The sequence below is a fragment of the Silene latifolia genome, chromosome 3 (genome assembly GCF_048544455.1).
Source record: "Silene latifolia isolate original U9 population chromosome 3, ASM4854445v1, whole genome shotgun sequence".
NCBI classification, from domain to species: domain Eukaryota; kingdom Viridiplantae; phylum Streptophyta; class Magnoliopsida; order Caryophyllales; family Caryophyllaceae; genus Silene; species Silene latifolia.
In genome coordinates, this window is record NC_133528.1 from 43,978,698 (window position 1) to 43,984,311 (window position 5,614).

Genomic DNA, 5,614 nt, shown 5'->3' on the forward strand with positions numbered 1-5,614 from the left:
TCACATGGAGACTTTTTGTGACTATTGTGATGCGATTTCTCAAACCGGTGTAACTCAAGACCAAATTCGATGGGTCTTATTTCCTTTTTCTCTAATTGGCACCGCAAAACAATGGTTGAAAGGCCTTGATAAGGCTACTCTCGGAATTGACTCTTGGAAGAAATTGGCTCAAGCTTTCTACAAAAAGTTCTACCCACCGGAAAAGACTAACATGCTAAGAGCTCAAATTACGGGCTTTAAGCAAAGAGATGAAGAATCCTTGTATGAAGCTTGGGAGCGATTCAAGGTAATTTGTCGCTCATGTCCTCATCATGGACTTAGCGAGTGGTTCTTGGTACAACAATTTTGGAATGGTCTTTATGAAGACTCAAGAAACATTCTCAACATGGGATCAAATGGTATGTTCACCGAAGTTGACGATAATCAAACTTGGAACAAGATTGAGGAAATTAAGGTCCATAATTCACAATATAGTAGACCTCGCAAGGCTACTAGAGGAGGAAAGCATGAAGTGGACTCTATTACTCAATTGGGTGCTCAACTTAGTGCTCACATTGATACCATCAATTTGAAGTTTGAAAAAGCTATGGCTAGACTTGAAGAAGCCTCAAAATCACCAAAGAAACATGTTAATGCCATGACGACATCTTCATCAATCCCAAGTAGGATATGTGAGAATTGTGGAACTTTGGGACATGACCAAAGTGAATGTAGGGGGACAAATGAACAAGTGAATGCTTTCCAAGCATACAAGAGTGGTACCCCTTATTCAAACTATTACAATGAAAACACCAAATTCCACCCAAATCTCTCATACAAAAGCCAAAATGTTCAAAACCCTCAACCAACATACACCCCACCTCCCATGAGAAACCAAAACCAAAGACCCTTTTACAACCAAAACCAAGGTTACCAAAATCAAACTCCATACAATCAACAAAATGACCAAGGTTTTGTTGTTCAAAAAGCGGTCCTCCAAATGCAAAAGAATCAACAAGAGTTTTTCACTCAAATGCAAAAGGATAGTCAAGCAAAGGAAATCACCATCAAAAACATCCTAGCCCACACCAAAATGTTGGAAACCCAATTGACTCAACTAGCATCTTCAAGCTCACAAAGACAAAAGGGGCAATTACCACCTCAAAGTAATCCCCCGAGACATGAAACGGTTAGTGCCATTCACTTGACGAGTGGTACGAGATATGAAGCACCAAAGAAGCAAGTTGAGGATGAAGTTGTGGAAGCTAGTGACAAAGAAGAAGTTGTGCAAAACTCCAAGGATAGAGAACCATCAAAAGAAGAATTTTCAAAGAAAAGTGAAGACAAGGCCAAGGAGAAGGAACCCATTGTGATTAGACTTCCTTTTCCAAGTCGTCAAGCTAAGCCCAAATTTGATGACCAACTTGGAAAATTTATGGAAATTGTGAAGAATTTGGAAGTCTCGATTCCTTTCACGGTATTAATCAATCACGTGCCGGCCTATGCAAAGTACATGAAGGACATCCTTACGAAAAAGAAGTCGATCCGGAAGCTTGAAACTATCGCCTTCACTAAGGTGAGTAGTGCAATCCTTCAAGGGAGTTCACCTCCGAAACTTAAAGATCTGGGAAGCTTCTCAATACTGTGTACCATTGGCGACACAACGATCAACAAAGCCCTATGTGATCTAGGGGCTAGTGTGAGTGTTATGCCGTATTCGGTGAGCAAAAGGTTAGGGATGGGAGAACTTAAATGTACCAATATCACACTCCAAATGGCCGATAGATCGACGAAGACACTATTAGGGATATGGGAAGATGTTCCCGTAAGAGTTGGGAAATTTTTCATCCCGGTGGACTTTGTCATTGTTGACATGGAAGAAGACTCCAATATTCCAATCATTCTAGGTAGACCTTTCTTTCACACCGCGGGTGCGGTGATAGATGTGAAGCATGGAGAGCTCACTCTAGAGGTGGGAGATGAGAGCATAACTTTCAATCTTGACAAGACCATGAGAGCTCCCCGTTTGCATGAACCATGTTTTATGGTTGATCATTATAGCCGAAAGGATGAGAGGAAGAAGTCGGAATTCCAATGGAAAAAGAAAGTTGAGGATGCTCCATCAAAAGAGCAAGAGAATAGCAACAAAAAGAGCTTGAAAAGCTCACCCATGACAAGTGAAGAGGATGGCCTTGTTGGCCAAAACAAGAAAGGAAGAGAGTTGTCTCTATCAACTCAAGAGATTTTTAATGATCAAGTAGACGAAGTTTGCGGTCTTTGGGACGATGAGTTTGAAGAGATTTTCAATCCCTATATTTGTAATGCTATCGATCAAGACCAACATGAAGGATAAAAAGTGCAAAGATCTATTGAGGATCTTTATCATAATAATGAACAAGCTTTTAACTACTTCTTCAAGGTGTTGAGTAACATCAACAACACCTTGAACATGCCCCCATGACATCTCACTAAGGATGAGAGTTTGGTGGAGTCCTCTCCAAACCACCATTTGTAAATATTTCTAACTCCCTAACTTGCATTTTAATTCTTACATTGCATTTTTGTCATTTTTGGATTTTTGTGCCTTGATCAAGATATTCATCATTTTTGAGAGAAGTGAGGGAGGGACTAATGATTTTATTGATGTGTAGTGCTTTAACTTAGTGTGGGGATAGCAATTGCCTAGGCTATTCATGCCTTTGTAGTGCCCCTACAATGAAGAACACGGGATTTGAAGAATGAAAATGACACGGGTTATGCAAGTGCACGGATGGACCTGAATCCGAGTAGACCAGGTGGAATCCGAGCGGCTTCAGGGTAATCCGCTCGTCTTATAGGAATCCGAGCGTCTTTGGATGAATCCGTTCGTCCTTTTTAGCTGCAAAAATGAAAAATTTTGGTCTGTAAGAGAATCCGAGCGTCCAAGCTGAGAAGACGCTCGTCTGAAACTGGCCGCTCGTCTTTAAAGAAAGACGCTCGTCTTTTTGCCAGTGCAGATTAAGAAAAGTTCCTGTAAGAGAATCCGCTCGTCTTTGAGGAAAGTCGCTCGTCCTGAATTGCAGAATCCGCTCGTCTTCTTTGAAAGACGCTCGTCTTTAGGCGAGTTTTCCTGAAGACAATTTGAGCAGAATCCGAGCGTCCCGACGGGAATCCGCTCGTCTTTCCCCTGATGTTTTGAATTTTTCGGGTGTTTTAATACACCTTCCCACATTCATTTCATTCATTCATTCATTCAAACACTACCCATAAACCCCAAAACCCTCATCCTCTCCATCACCAAAAACAAAATTTCCTCAACCAAATTCAACAAAATCAAATTCAAACTTCCTTACAACAACAATTAATCACTCCTTTTGCAACAATAATCAATCCAAGCACCAAAATCTTCAACCTTTGAGTCGATTTTTGAAATACAAAGCAAAATCCTTTCATCTTAAATCGATTTGGGTATAATTAGAAATTGAAGATTTTCAATATTTTCTTGGTGTAATCAACAATGGCAAGAACAAAAGGAGCAACAAAGGCACTCAAGGGAAAGACACTTTCGAAAAGGCAACAAAGCCTTCAAGCAAAGAAAGCTTCAATGGCTATGGTGGTTTCTAATGCAAACTTGGAAGTTCAACAACAACAAGATCCTCCCTTGGAAGCAACAACATCAACAACTCCGGAAATCGCTCAATTATCCAACTATCCGGAGGTAATTATCATTTCCAACTCCCATAGGGATACTTTTGCCAAGTATGCTAAGAAAGCCATTTTGCCCACCAAATTCATTTGTGAAGATGCCTTGAACAAATTGGGTGTCCTTGAACAAACAAAAGCCTTCTTTGAAGCCATGGGATTGGGTAAATTATTTACCATAAGAGAATTGACATACCCCTCCCTTACCTTGGAATTCTTAAGTTCATTGAAAGTGACTAAGGTAGAGACTAGAGAATACATCGAGTTTCGTCTTGCGAATGTGAATAGGCGCATCACCTTTGATGTTTTGAGTAAGGTATTAGGCCTTAGTGATACACCATATTATCACAAGATGCCCGAAAAGTATGACCCCTCTCCTCTTTGGGAGGCAATTTCCGGGAAGAAATTTGTGAGCTTTCATGCTTGTCGCGCACTATTAGTCCACCATCCGGGCATTAGAGTGTGGCACAAGGTCATCGGGAATACTATAATAGCAAGAAAAGGCACTAATCACTTTACCAAGCTCGATTGTGTTCTACTTGAGTCGGCCTTAAATGTAGGAAGGGAATTCACTAAGCCCTACAATGCTCTAAGGCTTTTGATGGAAAGATGGCTTAATGTTGATTGTGGTAAGGAAGGCACCGCTCATATTGTAAATGGAGGTCTAGTTACTCTCTTGGCCAAGCACTTTGACGCAAATTTCAACAAGGATAACACCTATGTGGCGATCAAAGGGGGTCATCTTATTGACATGGATGCCATGATTAACAAGTATAAGTGGGTCAAGCATAGTTCTCTTGACACCAACTATGGGTGGCTAACCAATGATGCTAGATCCTTCACTTTGCCTTCCAAGATTTGCCGGTTGAGTGCCCACCGAATAAACTACCTTCTTCCACTCTCCAAGGGCGCCGAGTACATCATCCGTTAACAAAGGGGCGAGATTGAAGAGCCCTCCTCCTCCATTGTCACACCACCCTACCCATTCAAATATCAGGAGTTCAAACCCAAAGATGTTGAAGTGGGCAATGATTACATGACTCTACTCATGCAAGAGATGCACAAACAAGCTTATAATGATCGAGTAGATGCATACTTGGCCCAATATCCACCCCTCCTTCATTTAGCTAGGCAAGGACTACTTGATCCATCATGTCCTTTGCCTAGTTGGGCGGATAGGGAAGTTTTCTTTCCAAGCACATCTAGTGGTGAAAGACCAGGTGAAGATGAGAATGTCGATGATGAGGTTGTCGCTGATGAGGTTGTTGATGATGAGGGTGTTGATGAAGAGGTAGATGAAGAAGAAGAGGCTAATGAAGATGATGAAGGAAGTGAGCAAGATAAAGGAAGTGCAAGTGAAGATGGGAGTGGAGATGATTCCACTTCTATGGAGGAAAATGATGACAATGATGATATGATGGAGGACTACAAAACTTTGGAGGCTCCTACCCTCTTGAGGTTTGTCTACTTCTTTCTTTGTTTTCTTTATTTTATCTTGATCATAGTTTGGAGAGTCCTAGCAACACAAGGACTAACACCTCGGCCCCATTGAGGTGTTCTTTTTATTGTTCCCACATGAAAAATCCAAAATGACAATATATAGTTTCATACATTGCATCTTGTGTGCATGAAATACCCCAAAAATTTAAGACATTAGAAATAATGTCTATCTCGGTTTGGGGAAGTACATGCATACGCAACGGGAGGTAATCTAAATTACACTCTCCGTCATAAACAAAAACCCATGCATATGCATCATGTAGTATAGCTTAGTATAGCTTGCATTTAGTATAGAAATCATGCATCATACTTGCATAATTTCCTATCATATTGGGCATTGAGGACAATGCCCATATTAGTGTGGGGATGGAAAATTCTAACTTAACTTTTATTCAAAAATAAAAAAAATCAAAAATTTCGAAAAAATCAAAAAAAATTGAAAAATTGAAAATGC

The 5,614-nt window shown here is 40.6% G+C and overlaps 1 non-coding gene across 1 annotated transcript; it reads right to left on the bottom strand.

Moving 5' to 3' along the window:
• Nucleotides 1-211: 211 nt before the first annotated feature.
• Nucleotides 212-318, bottom strand: LOC141650496 (small nucleolar RNA R71). Its single transcript, XR_012546525.1, has one exon. It is a non-coding gene; the product is annotated as a small nucleolar RNA R71 (small nucleolar RNA).
• Between the last annotated feature and the right edge of the window lie 5,296 nt (nt 319-5,614).